Source organism: Ambystoma mexicanum, chromosome 9, assembly GCF_040938575.1.
Source record: "Ambystoma mexicanum isolate Mex_15411 chromosome 9, UKY_AmexF1_1, whole genome shotgun sequence".
NCBI classification, from domain to species: Eukaryota; Metazoa; Chordata; class Amphibia; order Caudata; family Ambystomatidae; genus Ambystoma; species Ambystoma mexicanum.
The window spans coordinates 1,534,103,098-1,534,127,098 of record NC_090931.1 but is presented as its reverse complement, the minus strand read 5'-3'; the positions used below and the strand labels follow the sequence as shown (position 1 = coordinate 1,534,127,098).

The 24,001-nt window shown below is 47.3% G+C and overlaps 1 protein-coding gene across 1 annotated transcript in view; it reads left to right on the top strand.

The window, feature by feature from the left end:
• Positions 1 to 550: 550 nt before the first annotated feature.
• Positions 551 to 24,001, top strand: part of LOC138489458 (uncharacterized) — a 57,212-nt gene continuing 33,761 nt past the window's right edge. The window contains exon 1 of the mRNA XM_069617179.1: positions 551 to 622. The gene's annotated coding sequence lies outside the window, so the exon portion shown is untranslated. The remainder of the gene's footprint in view (positions 623 to 24,001) is intronic.

Below are 24,001 nucleotides of genomic sequence, written 5' to 3'. Positions count from 1 at the left end.
TTGGAGGTTGAGATGGGAGAGGCAGGGATGGGGAAGCTGGGTCATGGTGTGGGGATTGGATGTGTGGAGTGGGGATAGACATTGGGGGCGGGCGGTGTCAGGTAGGGGAGTACATTGAAGAATGTGAGGGTGAAGGGAAGGCGGGAGATGGTAGGCATGTGAGCGGCTGGGGGCATTAGTGGTGGGAGGAATCAGAGTGCAGTGGCATTTTAGTAAACAGTACTGGCTATTTCCCTCACAGGCGTCCTCATTGGCTGGAGAGTGGGCAGAGGCTAGACAGGGTGTAGCCTGAGTGGGCCAGGCCCACCCACAGTCTGTAAATGCCTCCTCAGCAATGCTGTGTGGGCATTTACAGATGCGACATTACATTAGCTTCAGGCCCCACTTGTTAGGCAAGCTTGGCTGCACCTCTGAGAGTGTGTTGGGGGGATTCTGCACCAGCCCTTTTCCATTAGACAGGGATAGCTAGACTCCCTCCTCCCTGCTACCCACACACTTCCGCCCTGCCTGTACTGCCGCTGCCTCCGCTGACCCGGAACAGGAAACCGCCGTGAGTTTGGCGGCTTCTTTTTCGTCACTTCCGGTGGTGAAGATGCGGGAGAAGCAACTTTTGGAAACCGGGGTAAGAAGTGCCGGCCGCTCCCAAACCTCTGGGGGGTGTTAGGAGATATTTCCCCCGGACTGGCACGTCTTCCGTGTCCACCACCTGAACCCGCCCCCGAGGTCACGCCCCCTCAAGTGTGGCAAAGTCACGCAGCCTCCAATACCCGGAGCATGGGGGGTGGGGAGGGTGATGATGATGATGCCCTGGGTCCAAACACGACCTGCCCCCCACCACCTCCCACCATACCTACACGGGCCGGGGTCCAAAGCCAGCAGCCCCACAGATTACTCCTATTATTATTACTCTTCCCACACGGGCACTGGACTTCACTAGGCCGGGGAGGGGGGGCGGGGACGCTGAGCCCCCCCTGTCCCCCCCGGCAGGGTCTCGCTCGGGGCCGAACTCTTCCTCCTATTTGGGCCATGTTTACATGTCGGAGCCCAGCCCCCACATTTCCTGCTCAGTAATCCCTGCATTCAGGAAAGTGCACACTGGATCCAGATGGGCTCTCCATCCCCTGCCCAACATGACCCAGACACAGAGTTCCTTCCCTGGAGCTGCAGATGTGTCTCCTCCTGCCTCTCACCCCCAGCAGTGCCCCTGTGGCAGAATAACTGGAAGCAGAACAAGGCGCTGAAGGAGTGTAAATCACCCCCCTGTGCTGTGGGCGCATCATTTACAGAGATATTACTATGTCTGTGCTCTGGTATCATTTCTCCATTCAGCACTGGCCTAGGAGCTCGCATCACTTTTCAGTCTGATACTTCCGAATCTATATCTATAAAGGGAAATACACATGTACACAGTAAGACTTCAGAATGACACGAGCTGAACGCCAGAGCCTGCAGGACATTGCTTTACAAGTTTAGGATGGTTATTCCAAAGATATTATTTTTCTCCTCCTCGCATAAGGGCACACCTCTGCAACCTTAGAACGCATTGTCTGCATCACTGCCTCTGCGCGTCTTTCCTCTTCTAAACCCAAGTTAAGATCCAAAGCTTGGAAGTGGAAAGTTATCTCCACGTGACAGACCAGCTGAACCCTGCTGCTGAGCATTTAGCCCCTTTACTTAATCGGCACTGTCCACATCCTCCCGGCCTATCAGAACACACTACACCAATCAAATCAACATCCCGCACATCAACAGGGCCAAAGCAGGGGGACTAGGATTCCCGTTCTTTGCCCCTAAGATCTGGAACTCTCACCCTACTGCCCTCGGAGCTGAGACATCCCTCACAGCCTTCCGGAAACACTTGAAAACTGCCCTATTCAATGAACTCCTTCCCTTTGCTGCTGCCATCCACCCTTGACATCTCATTCACCCCACACATCTTTTCTCATTGCACTATGTATATTGTGTAAAATGTATGGTGTTAAGTTTTTTTTAAAAAAGTATTTTTATTGGCATTTCTTTAAACATAAACATGGAGACTCAACAGTGTCCCGTATCAACCCCCATCCCTCCCCCTGTACCAGCTGCATCGTTCTTCGGTGTCCCACTGAGTCTCTTTTCCCGCTTCAGAGTTATCCTGTGAACAAGTCCAGTATTTAGAGTTTATGTGGACACCATTGGAGCATGTGGTCGCTTTGTAAATACTCTATCGCATCCCCCCAGTCTGTTGCAAATCTCTGTCTGTCTCCTTGTATATTGTATGTGATTCTTTCCATTGCCACATATGTCCATATCCTGTGCAGCCATTCTTGAGTGGTTGGAGGTGATTTTCGTTTCCAGTTTTGAGCTATCGCTAGCCATGCTGCTATGAGGAATCCCATAAAGTTTCTTTTTTGTGTCTTTGTGAGAGACCTGTCTCGAGGGTCCCACATGCCGCACATCCAGATTTCCTCTCCTAGGTTTGCCGTCTCTTTGAAGAGATTCTGCATTTGTGATTTCACCTCTGACCAGAATGGTTGCAGTCCCACCATATATGTCTCCATGACCCTACTGTGTCGCATCCCCTCCAGCAATTTGGTTGCGTGGCGGGATACATTTTGTATACCCATACCCAGTTTTTCCGGGGTATGGTGCCATTGTATCATTATTTTCGTCCAGGCTTCTCTCGTCTGGATCGACCTAGTCCATTTGGGGATTAATTGCCACAGGTAAATCCATTGTTTCCTCGTTAGTTGTTTCCCTAGGGTCTTTTCCCATTTCTTCATGTATTGCCACGTCTTGGCTTCCGTCTGGGCGTTCAGGAACTTATATAGGGTGGAGACAAATTTCCTTTCGCCGGATTGGGACATTATATACATTTCGAACGGTGTTAGTGTTCTTGTCAATGCCTGTGTTATTCTTGGAGTTGTGAGCCAGTTGTTCGTACTGATATCTGTCCTTCTCCGTGAGGCCCAGAAAGTCTTGACATTCTTTGAATGTTCTATTCGTTGTCCGTTCAGCATGTCTCCTATGTTTGTGCAGTCAAGGTCTCGCCATTTCTGGAATGCTCACTTTCCCATCCCGGGGGGGGGGGAAGTCTGGATTGTCTAGGATTGGAATTAAAGGGGCTTGATCTATTGTGAGTATTCCTTTCTTGGTCGATCTGTCCCATACGTTCATTACGGAGCTCATGATCTCACTTATCTTGATGTTCTGGTGTCTGTGCTCGGGTTTACTCCATAGTAGGTGACGCAGATCAGACCTGGCTACAGCTCTATCCTGCGCTTCCCACCACTTGTCCGACGTGTTGGTGATCCATTCGTTCAGCACCCATAATTGGGCGGCCTCGTAATATTTCTTGAAGTGAGGGAGTGCCATGCTCCCGTCTAGTTTCTGTGCCGTGAGCGCCTGTTGTGACAGTCTAGGTGTTTTGTTTTGCCAGATATATTTTGTGACTATTTTGGCTAGGGTCTTGAAGAATGTCGGCGGTATCCGAATCGGGAGTGCTTGAAAGTAGTAGAGAAGTCTTGGGAGTATTGTCATTTTGATAACTGTTATTCTGCCCCACCAAGAGACTGCTAATGGATTCCATCTGTTTAGGTCTCTTTTCACTTTTACTATTAGCTCTGTGTAATTTCCTGCGTAGAGGTTCTTTACTGTGGCCGTTAGGGTGATTCCCAAGTATTTCACCCCGTCTTCCGCTGTCTGCAAGTGGAGATCCTTAGTCTTTTTGTAGATTGCACGTTTGTCTCCTGCCAGAGCCATCACTGATGATTTCTGCCTGTTTATTTTTATGCCTGAGATTGCGCCGTATTCCTTGATTTGTTGGATGAGGAGAGGGAGTGTATTGATTGGGTCTGTTAGGGTCATCATCCTATCATCTGCGTATGCCGCTGTCTTGTGGGTCTGTCCACCCAGTTCCATGCCCTTTATCGTGGGTGTCTCTCTGATCTTTGCCAGTAGTGGTTCGAGGAAGACTGCGTAGAGCAGGGGTGATAGAGGACAACCCTGTTTGGTATCTCTTCCAATTCGGATCAGGTCCGAAAGTTCTCCATTCACTGCTATCCTGGCCATTGGTCAATTGTAATTGGCCCGAACCATATTTATGTATGAGTTGCCCATGCCCATTTTCTTCAGTGTCGCAAAGAGCATTGTCCATTCTACCCCGTCAAAGGCCTTTTCCGCATCAACTGATAGTATTGCTGAGGGGATATTTGTGATTCCGGCTTTCTCTATAAGATGACTTATTCGTCTAATGTTATCATGGGTTTTCCTCTTCGGGATGAATCCTGCTTGTTCTTGATGAATTAACTTCGGGAGTAGTGGTGAGAGTCTATTGGCGAGCTAGTGAGAGTCTATTGGCGAGCTAGTGTAGAGTTTCACATCGATATTAATCAGGGCTATTGGGCGATAGGAGCTCGGGTTTTCTGGGACTTTCTCTTTCTTGTGGTAGACTAGGATCTTTGCTTCGTTCATGGAGGGAGCGATGTTGGCAGTGTCTTTGAAGGTTTTGAAGAGAGCCGTAAAGATAGGTGTCAATGTTCCCGCATATGTTTTGTAAAAGGCAGCTGTAAAACCATCCGGTCCTGGAGATTTATTCCTGAGAAGGTCTCTGATTGCCTTCGCGACCTCTTCTGGTGTTATTGGTTCGTCCTGTGCTATTTTTTCGTCTGCTGTTATGGTTGGGAGTGTGACTTCCTTTAGAAAGGCTGCCTGTTCCTGTGCGTTCGGGTTCTGTGATGTGTAGAGTTCCTGGTAATAGTCTCTAAATATTTCTTTGATATCTTTCGATTGCGTTCTTATTGACCCCTGCCGGTCTTTCAGTGTTTGCACCGTTTGGTTTTGCTGTTTTCCCTTTAATTGTCTTGCCAGTAGTTTGTCTGCTTTATTTGATTTCATTGCATACCAGTGCTTTGCGTTGAGAAGTTGTGCTTCCGCTCTTTTAGTTCTGAGCGTGTCAATCTGGCTCTGGACGTGTCGGTATGCTCTTTATTTTCAGGGATGTGTTCTTGAACATCTCTTATCTCTTCCAGTTTTTTTTTTCTAATTCGCTTTCCCATTTGTAGAGTTGTTTGTCTTTTTGAGCTTTTAGTGCTATGATTTCACCTCTTATCACCGCTTTAAACGCTTCCCAAATTGTACTTGGTGATATATCTGGAGTGTCGTCGTGTTCGAAGTAGTCCACTATCTTTTCCCTTATTGTTTCCTTCAGGGCCGGGTCTTGTAGAGTATCTCTGGGGAGTATCCAGAGACCTGACCGTTTACGTATTTTGGGGAGTGTGATCCATAATTGGGGGGGGGTGTCTGACAGAGATATTTGTCCTTTCTCTAGATCTTGGATCTCGCCCATCAAGCTACCGAGGCCCATATGTAGTCTATTCTGGAGCTTGTATTGTGTACATGCGAGTGGTACGTGTATCCACTGGTCGTTCCTCTGAGTCTCCGCCAAACGTCTTCTAGTGCCATCCTGTTCGTGATCTGTTTTAGTGCTGATGAAGGCGTCCCTTGATGGGTGTGTTTGGGGTCTGATCGGTCTACCAGGTGATTCCATGCAATGTTAAAGTCCCCTGTTAGTATCACTTCACCTTTTGCGAAATTTTCTAATTTGTTAATCGTTTCTTTGATGAATCCATCCTGGCCCGTGTTTGGGGCGTATATGGTTGCTATGGTTAGTAGTCTATTTTCCAACTGGGCCACTGTGAACAGGTATCTACCGTTTTTGTCCGCCATTGTCTTTGATTTGTGCGTTGAGGTGGTTGGCAAAGGCTATCAAGACTCCATACTTTTTTTTTTTTTTTTTTTTTTCGTGTCGTTGGATTGGAGTATTTGATTGAAGCCTCTTATGCGGGTTAGGGTCTTCCTGTTTCTTGGAACGTTATTATATCAAACTTTTCTCTGTGCAGGAAGTTTTCAATTTTTTTTTTTATTTAAATTTTTTTTTATCCTTTTTACTGCCGTGTTCAGGCCTCTGATGTTATACGTCAGGATTTTTATCCACATCTTTTCTTTTGGGGTCGGTTCTGCAGGTGGGGCTCTTCTCGTTGGTCGCGGTGTTGCGCTTTAGGTCCGGTGATTGTGTCTATCTCCCTCTGAACTTCCACCAACAACTCCTCCCCCCTACCCCCCCAACTTTTTCCCTGAGGAGGGCTCTGGGCCCTATGGTTGCTCGGGCGTTCCGCCTTTGCCCCATGCCCTCTAACATCTCGGGTGTTCAGTTCCGCAGGGGGTCCTAAACCCTGCTTGAGTTGTGGATTCCAAGGGTGTCCCCCTGCTCTGCCGTGTCCTTAAGTGGGCTCCTGCCCAGACGGAGGATTATTTCCTTTTCATTGCTCTTTTCCTTGAGGCCCCCTCTGTTTTTACTTAAGTCTGTCATCCGTGTCCGAGACCATGTCCTTTTCCCTCTTATCTGCGGGATTGGAGTCTTGTCTTTCTTTTCTCCGTCTGCCATCCCTTCGGTTCTCTCCTTCTATTTGTTTCTCCATTGTTTGGGGGATCTGGCTCATGTTCTTGACAACCTATGATCTTGAGGCCTTCCTTGCAAGTTATGATGCAGTGTTGACGCTCCTCCCATGTAAATAGTAGGCCGAACGGGAAGGTCCACTTGTAGCGTATCTGTTTTTCCGTTAGGAGTTTTGTTATTGGGAGCATTTCTCTTCTCTTTCTGAGTGTGGATTGTGCCAGGTCTTGATATAGCTGGACTTCTTTGCCGTTCATTCTTATGTGTTCTATTGACCTAGCCTTCCTGAGGATTTGTTCCTTTTGCATATATTGTGTCATTGCCACTAGAACGTCTCTCGGGCGGGTTCCGGGTTCGCCCGTTCTTTTTGGGCCCACTCTGTGTATCCTGTCTATCTGGATTTCTTCCCCGGTGTCATCTGCGAGTATTTCTTTGAAAACCTGTTGTGTTGCAGTGCGAAGGTCCTTGTCCTCCACCGTTTCCGGAATATTCTTAATCCTTATATTCGACCTCCGGGATCTATTTTCCAGGTCTTCACATTGTGCTTCTAGTTCCTGCGCCAGTCGCGCTAGTCTGTCTTGCGCTTCTGCATGTTGGAGAGTTTCCTCGTGTATGTTTTGTACTGCCCTTAAGTGTCCGTTCTCTCCTCCAGGTTTCCTATTTCCCTCTTTAATTCTTGGACCGCTTACTTCATTTCCCCCTTCATGTTCTCAAATTGTGCCTGGGTTGTGGATATGAATTGCTCCTGAAATTCCTTGAACCAGGTTTTCATATCGTCCTTCGAGGCCATGCCTGCTTTCCCTTCTTGGTCTGGCGTGCTTTCCCCCTTGTTTCTTAGTTTGTCGGTTTGTGTTGGCGCTATTTTTCCTGCACCCCAGATTTGGATTAGGTCCTGAGCCTGTTTGGTTCTGTTATTGCTCGTTAAAGCTGCCTGAGCTCCGTGTCTGGTCCTGCCTTTTGACATGTATGTGTTTTAGGGGGCCATTGGCTGTTTGTTTCGTGAATGTTTTGTGTTGATTTGAATTGCCGCGCTGGTCCGCGTGTATTTCCTTTGCGGTTGTGGGGGTGTCTGCTTCTGCAACCCTTTATCCTGTATTACGCGTGATCTGTGTGGGGGGGGTTCTTTATTGTTTTCGAGAGCTCTCTGGGGCGTCGGAGTGGGCCCTCGCCAATCTGCTTCTCGATGCTGCCCCTTCTATTTGGAGATTTTGCGCGTATGTTCTGTCCTTCTCGTTATCCCTTAATTCAATGGTTTTTCCCCCTCGTTTGGCGAAGTGGAGGGCCAGCACCCCCCGATGCTTTTGGCGGGGTATGAGTCTCGAAGGGGGGGCCTGGGTTGGCGCTCCGCGGCCTAGCGGTGTTACTTTACTGGCGCGGGGGTAGGCCCCGGCCTACCGCTGCGTGTGTAGTTTGATCAGTTATATTTAGGGCCTTGCTCTCCCCTCTTCGTGGCGCCGGGGTCGTTTGCTACTTGGATCTCCCTGCCCGCTGTGGTACCCTGGAGCGCTTCTGTATTTTCTGGGGGGGTGGTCTGCCGATGTTAGGCTCTCTCCCCCCCACCTCATACCTGAGTGTCCGTGGGTCCGGCGCTTCTGCGGAGCCCGTCCTCCGGTGGATTGTTGCCACGGCCGGATCTCCCTCGCTCCTCCGATCGGGGTCGTCTGAGAGCAGGTCTTCACCCGCTTCGACTGCGGCAGCCTCTTCTTTCCGGGTCCCGGCTTCGCCTGGATTGCTGCGTCGTCTACGGCTGGGCACTCTGTGTCGGGCTGGCGCCTTCCCCGTTTGTGTTTGGGAGTTCTCCGGAGCCGCTCCTGTGTCTTCTAAGACGGACCTCTTCGTCTAGTCTCTGCTTCTTCCTTTCGTCGATCGGCCCTTCTCTCCTTGCTGCACGCGTGGGGTGGAGGGGCTCCGTCGGCGGTTGGCTCCCCCGTCTGTTGCGTGTCTCTCGCCCGTCCTCCGCACCGGCGTCTCTGGAAAGGCTTGCAATTTGTGCGAGGTCCTCGCTACTCGGGACTTCTCTTCTCGCCTGAATTTGGGGGGAGGCAGCACTCCGCTGGGCACAGTGAGCGCTTATGTGTGGTGCTTCATTGTTGTGGCCCGAGCTGAGGGACGTAGCTCCGCTCACGCACGTCCACTCGGTTCGGCCGCCATCTTGGAATCCCCTGGTGTTAAGTTTTTACCATGTTTGATTTGTCTTCTTTTTCTACCTGTCTGCAACTAAGCTCTACTCCAATCTCTGTAACTAAGTATTGGCATTCTCTGTAACAAGCGCCACGATACCTAAGGGCTGCTGTGCGCTCAACAAATACGAATAAATAAATAATGAGAACTTGCCCCCCACCCCCCTTGGTTTACTTAAGATTATAACCTCTCAAATTGAAAGTTAAGCACTTAGAACATCAATGCCACTGCTTTAACCTCCCGTTACATGGATCGGTCTGTAGAATGGCCCTGAACCATTTTTTTCAGCCATTTCTAAGACCTGAATGCTGAATCGAAAAAGCACGGGTCTCGGATGGCTCGCACCATTTAAACCCTTTGGCCAAATGAATCTGGCCATTGCTTCCTAAGGCTCTGAAGAATTCATAGAATCTTGAACTCTACTCTGTAAATTGGAGAGATGTCGCGGGGATAGGGTCCATCTCCTCAGCCACGCGATCACCTGGGCTCTATTTTGGGAAAATGTAAGATGTCGCAGTATTTGGGAAGCCCAATATATGCGCGGTTGTAGCAGTCCTCCACTTGGGACAGGACTGGATCTCTGAAACACCTGTGTATGGGTGCTCTGAAACACCTGTGTATGGGCGCGATATAAATAAAATATCATATCATATAACCTCTATGCTTTATGGTGGAATTCTCTGAATTGGAAGGTGTTCCTGTTGAAGTCTATTTGGAGGGAGGTGTTCCTTTTTCCCTATTAGTTTGTGTTAATGAAACACTCCCAACATTCAAATGAATTTGCTCATAATATTTTTAACTTGAGGTTTGGGGGTACATTTTTAAATTAAAGCATTTCTTGTACATGTACAACAGTACATGAACCTAGGTAAAAGTACACCCTAGGGTTGGGATTGGTAACCTCAAGGTGTTATTTGTTAATGAGTGATTATAACATCAGGCCACTGTTTAGGTCAGGGTGGGGCCACTGAGACCTGCATGTTTCTGGGCTGATCCATGTGATGGTTGGGCCACTACTCAACGTGACAACATTGTGCAATGTCCCAGAGTGCCTTTTGTCTCATGGTGGCATTCAGTAAGTCCATACCAGCCCTTGTCCCTCCATCCCCCCCATCTTGAAAAGGCTTGACTGGAGCTTTAAAAGTTAAAACATCTTTTCTCTGGAGTTGTTAGGTAGGTCCTTGACCACTCAGTATCAAGACGTCGCTAGGGTTCTCTTGGGGTCTTTAAAAAAGAATTTATTTCCGAAGTCCAAGCATGTGTTTTTTGTTTTTCAAAAGTTTGATTCTCAAGAGTTTGCAAGAGATTCCTGTGTGCTAGGAATTTGCACTTTGAGCATACATGCTGAAACTCAGATTGCCCTTCTCTGTGTCCGAGGATCTCACAGGCCAAGTTCCAGCATTTTTACTCACTATGGCTTCCTACATCAACATTTACCCTTGGTTGTTTTTTACCATCTCATCAATGTTGTATTTTTCAACTGTCCTTGGGTCTCAACGCCTGACCCAGTTCTGAACTTTGGTTCCTAATCCTTTCATCTCCCGGTCTGCTCTCGCCCATTAGTCTCCACGCTAGGACCTGCTCAGTTGGCTTCCTCTACCTCAGCAGTTCTCCCCAGTGCTTCATGCTCTGCCCTCTTCACCTTGTTGCCTTCTCATCAGGGAGGGTTTTGTTCTAATCTTTTGCGATACAGCTGATGGTCTCCCAGCCACATTCACTGAGAACTCACAGCATGGTCTTGTCGTACTGGTTTTCCACCGACTTTTTCTAGAGACTTGTTGCTCAGCGTTACCACGACTCTTGTACCCTTCACTGGTGCTTCTACCACTGGCCTCTCACCAGCAAAAGACCCCTCTCTAATCATGCTACACCCTTTATTTCTGTCCGCAGTGCAACGCGACAGGTCAGCTGACTCTGGGCATAAACCGACTTGGCTGGGTATTCCGCCAATGGTCAGAAAGGGTGTGCAGTGGTCCTGAGCTGTAATCTTGCTGAAGTAGCCACCATTCATTCTTTCTTCAGTGTTGTTAGGACTTGATTGTTTGTGTGTTTTATTTATTGGGTGCAAACTAAGCTTTGTAGCAACAAGGCACTGTACACTAGTTGTGATTATAGACATATATTAGATGTTCATATAATAAAGGATCTTTTACCAGCAGGCCAGCAATTGGGGTCGGTTGTGAAAAGTATGTTGGCATTAAGGGGTAGTCGTCGGCAGGAATAATAGGCTGTGTAGGAGTTTATTTTAATGGGGTGAGAAGAAGGTACTCCTTGAAGAGAGGGGGGTCTTGGGTTCTTTTTTGATTTGCATGAAGGTGAAGGCAGGTCTGATAGGAATGTGGTTCCACAGTCTGGGAGTATAGACTGAGAATGCTTGCTCTCTCAGGCTCTTCATAAAATGCAGTTAGGAACTGGATTTCAAAGTTCACGGACCAGTATCTCATTTAAATTAAAATCGGTTGGCTCCAGGAACTTTTCCTTCACTTTCCAGCATTCAGTAATTCCTTTTTCAAATGGCTTTACTGGGTTTTTTGTCTCCTTCTTCCCCTGGCCTTCTCTTCTCATCTACCTCTCCACAATTGCTCTTGTCCGTGTTGGGCAGAATTGCATGCAGTACCCTCTGGGACCACCACACACAATTAGGACTACAGGTGTAAGCAAGACCAACCTTTTGGTATAAGTCTGTACCACACAGTTTGTTGGTAGCGAGCTCAGCAGCCAGGCTTATCTCAAGAGTGAATGGGAGCAGTACAAGTAGTTACACTGAGAACCTTCAGTCACAGTGGTTCAAGTAGACACTTACACTCAAGGTTTCTTGGTAAAACACTTATTAATTTATTACACAGTCATTTAGAAAACATTTCACTAGAATAAGACAACTTAACATTATATACCAATACACTACAATACAAAACTAAGTTTTTGAGACAGTTTGCGCTCCCCTGAAATAGGAGCCAAATGGCAGTTCAGTTACTTGGCAGCGAGCAAAAAGGACAAAATTAAGTAGAATAGATTACATCTACTTTCTAGGCAGTGCAAATAGTTTCAGTTCACCAGAATAGTTCAATTCAAGTCAATAGGACAGGCCAAAGTTAATGGGCTAGTGTTCTGGATAGGAAAGAGCAGTTCTGGTATTAAACGGTAAAGTCTTTGCAAAAGTTCTCAGAAGTAGTTTAGGTGAAAAAGTATCATTTGTGGGGTCACAAGCTGATTAGGCCTGCAAGTTGGGAAAGTTTAACAAACTTTCACCGCGAGAGTGGCGTTCTCTCAATCGGTTTGGAACAGTACCTTTTATATGAAGAAACAATGTTGCTGAAGTCGTGGTTCATGGCAGTTCCTGCAGATCTCGCTGTTCCTGAGCCTCAGTCATGGGGACAAGAGGGAGGACGTTGTGGGACTCCTGCACTGCACAGGACCGTTGAAGAAAGCAAACAAGATGGAGTCACTTAAGTTCCAGAAGCTGTAGATTCAAAGGCACAAACTGGTGCCCCTCTCCCTGGTTACTTCCTAACAAGCCTTGAGAATGGTGTCCAGGTGTCTTATGGGTTGATTGGTCCCACCAACTCAAAGGAAGAAGCCGTCTTTGAAGGAGCTTCTCTGTCGAATAAAGTTTGGCAATTCGGACCTGCAGCAGGGCTACACTGGGTAAACCAACGGTCCAGGAGTTGCAGAAGCCGTCCTCTTCCAGCTCGTCTTCGGTCCAGTGGTCGACTCTGCCTTCCAGTCCACGAGACTCGCCTTTTAAACAGTTGTCTCCCTTTCATTCCAGCCTAGCTGTCACTAACCCAGCAGGGTGGCTGTCCTTGCCGGACAGTCAGCCAGCCCATCACACCAGAGTGCATTTGGGTCTTCTAGGAGACTAAGCACAGGGAGTTTCTGGCACCTCCCTCATTTCCTGCCCACCCCAGACACTCAGACGCCAAGGGCGGACTTCAGTCCTGAAGTCCACCAAAGGCACACCAACAAAGGGACCAAACCTGGTTTGGCACGCAGAGACAAACACTAGAAGGACCTTTTCCAAAAAGAAATGGCAAAAAAAAGCCAGGACCTGTTTAAACAAAGGGGCTTACGGCGCCATCTTGAAAAATATGGCTCCTGTGATTTTTAGCTACCTGTGTTCACGGTCGGGAAAAATCATGGTAGTTCGTTGTAAAACTACTGCCACCAGCCTTTTCAATAGGAAAGGGTAGCATTTGACTGCTACATGAGGGTTTAGACACAGGGGATACTATGTAGCCCCTCCAGTACTCCATTGTAAGATGGTGTGTGCTGGGTCTATGAATTTGAAAAAGACTAGTAAAGTCAATTTCACTTTACGTTCTCTGGGAAACAGTTGATCCCAGAGAAGGTATTTAAACCTTGGAGAAGTCTAAAAGACATCCCTTTGTCACTGCACTTAGGGTGCTGTGTAACACACATGAAAAGATGATGCCTATGGAGTTATCTAAAACTCCATAATCAAATAACACAATTGAAAAACACATATCAAAATACATGAGTGGGAAAAAAAAGCTCACACTCTTTCCAGGTAAAACAATGAAGTCCTCAAAATCCAGCAAAGTTGCTTGGGGTCTCTAAGGTGAAGAGAATTAGCACATTTATGGGAATTCTCCCTAACAGTCCACAAACCTCTGTCCAGGATGGCTCTGCTGAAAACGGTCTCCGTTTTATGGCCTGGAAGGTCATGTAGATCTTTCAATCAGGAATTATACAGTTACACCATGTGGTCACATGATCTGCTCTTACAACTTTACCACTGTGAAACACCCACGACGCACGCGTACTGCAGCACCCCTTCACCTCCTGCCCAAGCCACACATCGTGCCCTCACTTACCTGTCCCCGACTGGTCTCCTGGCGTATGTATTCGCGTTGGCCTTCCTGGCATGGACTCCCCATCCTGGTACCGATAGTCACTCTTTTATATGCGCTGTCATGACTGCCGTCCTGCGCATGCGTGTGAGCCTGGCTCTTGCGTTCCGTGCATGCGCACTGTGGCGGCAATGGTGCTGGTTGGCAGAGTCTGTCAACTAGCCACACAGAAGCCTCTTTCATGCCACAGGCCTATTTAAGCCCTCATTCACATGGCCTAGACGCATCTTATTGCGCTCCATCAGACAACTAGGTTGCTGCTGTTCCCGTAGTGTTTTTCCTGCCTTGGCTGGCTTTCTCCTTGATCTTCCTGCCTGACTTCTCTAGTCTGCCTCCCTTGCTTGCCTTCCTCCTGCCTGTCAGCTTGTCAGTCTCTGCCTGCTCCTGCATTTCTTACCTGATTGCCTGTCTGGTGGTCTTCCTCCACACTTGGCTTCGGGATCCACCACTGTGGGCTGTGCCTTGAAGCTACCAGCTTTAAGACCTGGCTACTTTTGCCGTGCCTCCCCTGTCGGTGCTCGCACTGTCCCTACACCACGAAAATACAGGTGATGTGACCGTGTGGGGAGTTGGGTTGGCAACGTTAGGTGGTATATTCCTGGAGTTTTGTAAAGCCGATATCCCGCATCACAGAGGTAACACATCTGACAACACTTTGTCGCAACGGATCACCCTGCCAAATCAGGTGCGCAACTCCATTGTGACGCCCTCCGTGACATCCTCTCGCTCCTAACCCACCCCCTCTGCGGCGCCCTGCTCTCCTGCCACCTGGATGTGTCTCTTGTCTTGCTGCTTATGGGTTCCCTGTATAATGTCTACTGCTGGGTCTTCCTGTTCAGACTCTACTTGGTTTTTGCTGCATCTCCTGGACTCCCCTTCAGTCGACTCCACTCAAAGTTTCTCTGCCCTGCTGTGACACAGGATGTGCCGCATGACCATGGTCAATGCAAAAAGACTTGCACTTTCTTCCTGTTCCCAATGTTGCAAAGGGAACTTCACCAAAATGCATATGTGATGCGAGTGGGATTTGTGAACCAGGATAGTGCTGAACATAAAGTGAAAATGGCAATTAAAATATAAATATACAGTGGTTTTATAACATTGAAAACTAAACATACCAGGTGTTATTTCTGAGGAAAAAATGAAAATGTTTGCTGTTATCTAGTTCACTTGAAACAGTGAGTGGCCCAGGAAGATAGCTTTTCAGGGACCTTCAAAAAAGGAAGGGCAGGCTGTTGAAGGTAGAACATACGAGAGGTTTAAAATGAAAAATAAATCAACCCAGAAGTTATATTGCAATTTAGTGCAGGGTGGCAAGATCGTTTATTCTGAAATTGAAGTTAAGTTCACGGATTACGTGGAGGCACGCTCTCCCTTTGCACCAGGCTTGGCAAAGGGAAAGTTGCCCGTGCTTCCTCTGCCTTCATTGCCTTGGAAGAGGAAGACCACCTTAGAATGCATTTTTGCAGGTTGCTCAAGTGCATATGTAAGTGCAGTCAAGCAGCGCTCTACCTATGGTGGTGTACACGGAAGCCTGACATGTTTCCTGTTTAGTCTGGAAGTATCTCCGTCCACCTGAAGAGGATAACAATCAGGACTGTGTACGCGTGATGCCCAAGTGCCGCTTTAAGTGCAGTCTAGCGGTCTTCTGCCATTTTAAATATTGGGAGCTTTGGAGCCAGCGTTTACTTTGTGACTTACTTTGAACTTGTGTATGAGATATAGCATGCCTGCTAACCAACGCTTATATCAATTATGGAGCAGGACATTCCATGTTAATAAGTCTGCTGAATCCACTCCAGCTAAGAATTTGCACCACCCAAAAAAAGATAAACCTGCAAGCAACACGACTGAGCAAGTTAAGATGATGTTTTTTCCCCTTTAATGATACAAATGGAAAAGGTTGCAGAACATGAACAGTTGGGGGTCACAGGGGATCCACTGTCTAATGAGAGCAGCCTTTCTCTGGTAGTTGACGACAATTTGTTGCTTAATCGTTGCTATAATTTGCAACGAGAACCCCTTGGTCTTCCTCAGCCGAGTACACCTATTCCGGCCACAAATGTATGACCGTATTATCGGGACGGCTTTTCCAGCTTTATTAAAAATTGCAAATGGGCTTGATGATTCATTTAGCAGTTCAGAGGCGATAAGTACTCTCAGTATGAAATCTGTAATTCCTCACCTAATTTTAACGCTATGACTGGGACCATAAACGCCCTTTTTGGCATTTGTTCTGCATTGATGAAGAAACGAAGAGACCCGAGTGTGGTTATAGCAAGAATTGTAGATTTAATATTAGAGAACAGCACTGAGGCTGGTGTTAATGCTTCTGGAGTGGATGTATCACTACTGGAAAAGTGTGCTTCCACCCCATTGTTGACACAGTTGACATTATTGGAAGTATCACAGTCGATACTCTGTGAATATATATATATATATATATATATATATATAAAACAAGGGGTGGATGCATTGAGGGAGGATGTTGCTAACGAAGATAATGCGCAAAGCCATATTGAGAACTCAGTTGAAACAGGCATATGGAAAGCGTAAAAGGTCACGCTGAAAACATAATAAAAATAGGAATCGAAGGAAAAATAAAATAGTGACATCTACTACTAAATAATCTCCCCGAAATTTACTAGAAAGAATGCTTGAGTACTGGCTAAGTTCAGCACGGATGAAATTGTTATGTTATGTTATTTGAACTTGGAGCGCACAGTCGCCCAAGGGCATCATTGCGCTAAAAGGGAGAGCTGATCGTACAGAGAATGGCCTAGGAGAAAAAGATCTAGAACAGAATGGTCTAAAGGGCTCGTCTGAAACCAAGATGGTTAGAAGCTCTTCTTAGTGCCGGAGGAAGATTGTTCCAGAGTCTAGCCGCAGCGATAGAGAAGGCTCTACCGCCGACCCTTTCACGATTGAACTTGGGAACAGCAAGATTATTAGTAGTCGAGGAGCGCAGAGCCTGTGTAGGGGTATAACGAGTGAATTTTTCTTGCAAAAACTCAGCTCCTTGGCCATGGACCGCTCGATGCACAATACACAGAGACTTAAAGAGGACCCGCTGGCCCACCGGAAGCCAGTGTAGTCGGCGAAGTACTGGAGAGATGTGGGCACCATAAGGAGTGCCAGTGGCTAGCCTACCTGCCAAATTTTGCATGTGCTGCAGCTGCGGCCAATCGGTTGCGACAGATACAAGGAGTTGCAATAATCTAGTCGTGAAAGCACTAACGCACCCACCACAGGGGGGCGAAAGGCTTCGGAAATCATGGGTAAAGCCCTCTTAAGGAGCCTGATCTGGTGGTGGGCAGCTTGGCACACAGCCGTCACTTGGTTGGATATGGAGAGGGTGGCAGAGAGAATGACACCCAGGTTTCTCACTTTACTAACTGCACTATGAAGAGGGCCTAGCGAAGTGGGCCAAAAAGCTGAGGTCCACAGTGAGGAGTCTGGGGGGCAGTCTACCACCAATACCTCTGTTTTGTCGCCATTAAGTTTGAGCCAGTTCTGGTTCATCCAGTCCCTTACAGCTCTGAGGCAGTCATGGAGACACGACGATACCTCAGCCTGATCTTCATCTAAGCGGATCATAATTTGGGTATCGTCCGCATAAGAGCAGCAGTTGAGGCCATAAGAACGGATAAGGCAGACCAGTGCCCAGATGTATATATTAAACAAAATTGGGGAACGTGAGGATCCCTGTGGGACACCACAAGGGAGGGGGCAGGGAGAAGAATGAAAAGGGGGCATGATTTGGGTCTTGGTACGATGTGAAAGAAAAGAGGTAAACCATATCCCGATCTGAGCCAAACGTCAGAGCAGAATAGGATGATCAACCGTGTGAAGCAGAATAGGATGATCAACCGTGTGAAACGCGGCTGATAAATCCAACCGAATCAGAGCACCAACTCCGCCTGCGTCAACTAGTCTGGACATATCGTCTTGTACAGACACCAGTACGCTTTCAGTGGCTCTCCCTGGCCTAAAGCCAGCCTGAGTAGGGTTAAACATTTTTGGAGGATTCCAAAAAAGAAGACGGGAGGGGAGTGATGAGAGATTCCAAAAGTTTGGACAGAAAGTGAAGTAAAGAAATAGGACGAAAATTAGCAGGGACCGTGGGATCAAGTGTGGGCTTCTTAAGAATGGGATTGACCCTCGCAGATTGCAGCTGCGAGGGAACCAGGCCTGACTGGCATGAGTCATTCATATCCGAGGTAATATCTGCAAGTAGGTCTGAGGCGAGCTTCTTCATAATGGTGGCAGGAATAGCATCATCAGGAGAGGATGATTTGATTTTCAAGATGGCCGCTAGGACCTCTGCCTCACTAAAAAGTGGGAAGATAGACCAACTGGCTGAAAGTTCAGTGAGGGGGGCAGGTAGTGGTGTAATGGCATCTGGCATCATTATCGCAGGGGATTTCGTGATATTTGAGCGAATCACTTCAATTTTAGTGATGAAAAATAAGGCAAGGTCATCGCACAGCTTTTGAGAGGGCTTGACCCTGGACGTAAGAGCTTCAGAGGAGGCTAACGAATGTACAATCTAAAACCGAGCTTTGGGCTGACATAAGACATTTTCGATTTTCTGAGAGAAAAAAGATTTAGCCAGCTTAACCTCGGCCAAATAAGTGGAAAGCCCAAGAATGCCTCTGTACTGAATCGGGATATGATCTGGTGGCTTTGGCAAAACAGTTGAGCCCTGAAGAGAGGATCCAGAGGACATTTTTATAAAGGTATACAAAAATATATATTTAAATTGATACAAAGTCATTAGACGCAAGACATGAACTAATCTAGAGAGCAAAAACTCAATGCGGGTAAAATCACAACTGTGACAAAACACAAGCAAATGGGAGACAACTCATTTGCACCCATCAAACAGACAATCTATCCTAATACACCAAAACATTCATATTTGCACACTAAATAAAAATACATACACAAAACATTTGATAAAAGACAATATTCCACAATTAGTGTTTTTTTTTTTCTTTGTTCTTTTCCTCTCTCTTGGACATGTCAAAGGGTCGGTCCTGTTGAGTCTTGGAAATTGTGGCTGTATTTCATTGGATAACAACTAGACTCATTCCAAGACAAGAAACCAAGAAAAAAAGAAATACACACTAATTGTGGAATATTGTCTTTTATCAATGTATAGATGGAATGTTTTGTATATGTATTTTTATTTAGTGTGTTGTGCAAATATGAATGTTGAATTGCATAGTATGGAGTTCTGGCTGGCCTACGTTACAGCTTTTCCCTCTGGGAAAGGACAGGGACCCTGCCGGGGCTCCCTGGAACTGCTGCTGGGCTTGGGGACGGTCAACCCACATGGGAGACAGCCGGCCAGGGACATCACCCCCCACCTTCCTGTGGCTCTGGCTGGTCAATATTACAGCTTTTCCCTCTGGGAAAGGACAGGGACCCTGCCGGGGCTCCCTGGAACTGCTGCTGGGCTTGGGGACGGTCAACCCACATAGGAGACAGCCGGCCAGGGACATCACCCCCCACCTTCCTGGAGCTCTGGCTGGTCAATATTACAGCTTTTCCCTCTGGGAAAGGACAGGGACCCTGCCGGGGCTCCCTGGAACTGCTGCTGGGCTTGGGGACGGTCAACCCACATGGGAGACAGCCGGCCAGGGACATCACCCCCCACCTTCCTGGAGCTCTGGCTGGTCAATATTACAGCTTTTCCCTCTGGGAAAGGACAGGGACCCTGCCGGGGCTCCCTGGAACTGCTGCTGGGCTTGGGGATGGTCAACCCACATGGGAGACAGCCGGCCAGGGACATCAACCCCCACCTTTGTGGAGCTCCGGCTGGCCTATATTACAGCTTCTCCCTCTGGTAAAGGTCGGGGACCCCTGGAACCGCTGCTGGGCTTGGGGACGGTCAGACCACATGGGAGACAGCTGCCCAAGGCCATGGATATCACCTGGAGCACTAGCTGCGTTAAATTTCCCCCTGAGGAGAGAAGGGGACCCTGCCAGGGCTCCCTGGAGCTGCCGCTGTGCAGCTCCAGGAACAAATGTTTAATAAGCTTGATACCAGAAGAGTACCATCTATAAATATTAATCGTGTTAGATTTAATAGGACAGAGCTTATAAAACCCCTAATTCAGTGAAGGAAAAAGCACTAGCAGGAAGTTTATTTCAAAAAGTGCAGAGAAGGATATGAAGTAATGTTATTCCATGAGGATGTAATTAAAAAGTGTGAAAGGGAAAGTGGGGCAATAATATTAGCCACTATATTGAGCCACGTAAGAGCGTTGCATGGTTTAATGAAACTCATTGCTTTAAAAAGCTTTGTGATCTGGTTGGAAATTGGGAAATATCTGCAAGCTTTGGGAGTCACAATTTATTAATGGCAATTCTGGGTGTTTTTTGGTTCCATTAGAATTTGAGAAGCAAAGAGTCCTTTTTTTGGGAGAATGAGTTTTAATAGCTACAGTAATCATAGATGAATACTAAAAGATGATAGGGCTATTCATAATTTTTATAGAATCAAGGCATCCCCGCCAAGACAAGAACAGAGGTGGCCACCCGGAAACCAAATTTGTAACATTTTCTATTAATAAGTTTGTGTTGAGGGTAACTGTAGTGTGAATACTTTTTTGCGCTATGTAGTCCCTAGGTATTTCATGTATGACGTTTGCCATGTCATGCCGATAGTGGGGTGTTGATGAAAGCTTGGGTGTTAGTGAGAGGCATCATTTGGGATTTGTCGAGGTTTAAACTCTAGAAAAGTAATTTATGGAAGTTAAGTGCTGAATGGATGAGGCAGGATTCGAAAGGTAAAGTAAAATATCATCTGCATAAGCAGAAATCTTAACTTAGAAATCTTTTACCCACTAGTCCCCGGGGGGGAACTGTCATCCAGGTGGCCAGGACACAGCCATCGCTTTTGGATCCAGTTTCTAGGGTGGTCTAGTGCAGGAGAATCACCTGGATGAGGGGTTCTCGGGGAGTGGAAGTGGGACACCGGAGGGTGAGATGCAGTATCCTCTTGCCAATAACACCTTTTCCTCATCCTACCAGGTAGGATACCTAGGAATTCAACCCCCTCCCCTTTCCCGAGGCAAACACTTTCTCACAGACAGGTCACCCTGAGCGACAGCGGACTAACACCCAAGCTGTATACCTGACATGTCCCCAACACAAAGGTCAGGCGGTAGAGTCAGGCAATTACTGTTAATTACACACACCTGACTTCCATCACACTTCCCCACATGGATAAAAGGCGGCGCATGAAAGCACACTCTGAGCAAGGCAAAACACAAGAGAAAGCAGCAGTTCCGAGATGGCAGTTTACTACAAGGAGAAAGACGGTGAGATCAGAGAGGGCACCAAGGAGGGGTTTGCCCATGGCCTTTTCAGAGGAAAGAAACTGCTACTTTCATGAACTCTCGAGGGCTGAAGAAAGGTGCATTGTGTGCCGAAAGTACCCTTCGCTTTCCCACATCGACCGTCGAGGTGGGGAGGAGCGATTGCTGCTGTGGTACTGCCCTTGGCTCCGACAAGAAAGCCGCTCCAGTAAATTCAGCACAGCCCGTGAGTCGGGGAGACTGATGGTAGACTGTTCTGCATTAGAACCAAGTTTGCAAGCAGCAACATTGTATCAAGAAATTGCCAAGACCAAACTACAAGGTGTGCGTGGTGAGTGACGCGAATATAATTGAATATGCAAGGAATACCTCAACTTTTGTAAACCAAGGCAGATACCGGATACAGAGTGATCTGGCGCCATGTGGGTGTCAATTTCAAAGACTCTGTATGCTATCCAACAAAGTGTAAAAATTGTGAACTGGGAAATCGAAGTGGTCCTGCAACGAGTCAAGCCAAACCCTGTGCACATTTGTAAGTCTTCGATAGCTAAAGTATACAAACTGTAATTGGTCCGAGCCTGGCTGAGGGAGATTCACGGTGAACCGTGAGTCACCAACCTATATGAATATTTTGAAAGTAACTTTTTGTTTCACACCTCAGGCCCTCTGAATCAAGAGACTTTGATTGAGCATAGAAGGCCCTGATGGTTGTAACAGAACTGTGTTCTCGTACCGAAGAAGCCCAAGAGTGTGCTGTGCTCGAGTGAACCATCTTGTCCCGTGATGAAAATGCAGGGAGGGAAGGTGTGAGGAACTCATGGTGGCAACAAGTAAGACAGACACAAATGATCACAGTTCAAGGGTGTTTATATAACAATGCTGTATGCAGGATGGAAAAACACCTAATCTAAACATAAATCTAAGATGGGAACAAGCCTTTACCATCAAATGAAAAATAAGGTAGTCGTAGTGGCGTGTCAAATAAAAAGGGCCTATACTAAGAAACCTATTGCCAATACAAAAAGGGGTGTGGGATAGTTCTCAAGAAAAGAAAGAGTGTTCTCAAATAATATGTCAGGATGCGGTAGCCTGGGCCTGCCTTCCTTCCCCACGTTTTGTGCACGGTGTAAGGTTGGAGCTTCAAGCACAGTACAGTCTCAGGCTTTTCCATCACAAGACAACAATTCCAGTGGCAGTTCTCAGCACCATCGATCGGCAAGTCTTGTTTCCTTTGAAAGTCTCTTGCCTTCGGGGGACTGATGTGTTCAAATAACAAAAACAAAAGTCCCTTTAACCAAATGAAGTTTGTTGGGGTGATAATGATTCACCCCCCCCCCCCGAGTCCCTCTCTTCTGGGCGCTGACCCTTCTCAATTGTAATCCACAGTTCAGATAGGTTGATGGTTTCAACCCTGGGTCCCCCTCTTCTGGATGCTGACCACGTATCGTATTCCTCAATTTATATGTCTGAAATGTGGATGATAGCTTTACCTCTGGATCTCCCTCTTCAGGCTTGCAACCCTCTTGACTGTCAGTATTCGGCTGATGGCTTCACCCCTGGATCTCCCTCTGATGGGCTCGGACCCTTCTTCTCTGGCATCCCTCTTTCGGGTTCGCTCTTGCTTCTCTTTTTGCTCTCACTTTTCTCAATCTTGGGGTGACAACCTTTCACCCTTGGATCCCCCCTCTGACGGGCTCCGACCCCTCTCGATTCTTAGCCCCCCCTTCACCGGGTTTACTCTGGCTTTCGATCAGGGTGATAGTGGCTCACCCCTTGGTGCCCCTATTCTGGGCGCTGACCCCTCTCTACTTTCAATGTTTTTTACTCGGTTCAGTGTTGGCGGGATTCATTTCCCTTTCTTTCACAGTGCTTGTAGATCAGTCTTTTGGTGGTATGACCACTTGGACCTATTTCGCTGGCCCTTCTACGGCCTTCTGGTAATTGTAGTTTCACTCGCATGGGGATCGACAAGAGTGTCTTGAGTTACTCACCCACGTGGTGCCGGTTTCCCTCTGCAGCTGGTCTCCCCTTTTCGCTCTTTACAGTACTTTTATTGTTCATTGAACTTTGGTTCAAAACTTTCCACTTTGTGATTCTCACTCAATACAGCCGGGTTGTTATCATTTCCCCTTCGACTCACCGGCTGTGATGAACCACTGGGCTTTTCTCTCTGCAGTCAAGGCCGGTACCACGGCGCCGGAGCGTCCCTCGCTCCGGCTAATCGATGTAAGCTTGTACCGTTGACATCTTCTGCAAGACACTTGCACTATTTGCAGTCTTCGGCTCTCTTCCATGAAGGTTCTGTGGGTCTGGGACGAAAAGGTAAAGGTCACATCTCTCCTCGCCGACCTCTCAATTCCTGCCACCTTTCTCCTTCTCTTGAACTACCGCGCTTGATTAGCTGTCTCATTGTGCTGTCTGCCGTGCTTGTTCCCTCAATGGTCCATCCCCAGCAACTGGATCAAATAGCGATGGCCGTGTCCTGGCCACATGGATAACGGATCCTTGAGGTTTAGACAGGGAGACACCTTCAGGTTTCTCACAGAGGCCATCGGACTGAACATCCTGACTTCTCATTTTGTGAACACCTCTTTCTTTTTATGAACATTTCCCGACACTATTTGTAAATTAGCGGTAAGGATTGGCAATATTTTTTTTTTCTTTTTTAATATAGGCCCTTTGACGAGACTCCACTAGGACTGCATAATTATTATTTGATGGTTGTAGCTTGCTCCCATCTTAGATTTAGGTTTAGATGGGCGTTATCACACCCTTGTTACAGTTCAATAAACACCCTTGAATCGTGGTCACTTGTCTGTCTTTGATACCATGCCTTCCTTACACAGCATTTGATCTTATAGTTTGTAGGAGGGGTTCTAACACTAAGTTAAATAATAAAGGCGAGAGAGGCCATCCTTGATGGATACCTATTTATTTTTTTTAACTTGTTTATTTTTGATCAGCACACAGGAGAACAGTGCATTACAGACATTCAGGTTCATGTTACTTATTAAGCCTTATATTCGCATTCCCTTAAACTCCCCATCCACCCTCCACCCCTTGGTTGCCATCACGTTCTAGCTCCTCCGATCTTTGGACCGGCTCCTTGTCCTCGGCTAGCAGGGCTCTAGCCACTAAGCATGGTTTATATGTTAGCGCTGGGTAGCTCTGGTCGTAGTCTATCATGG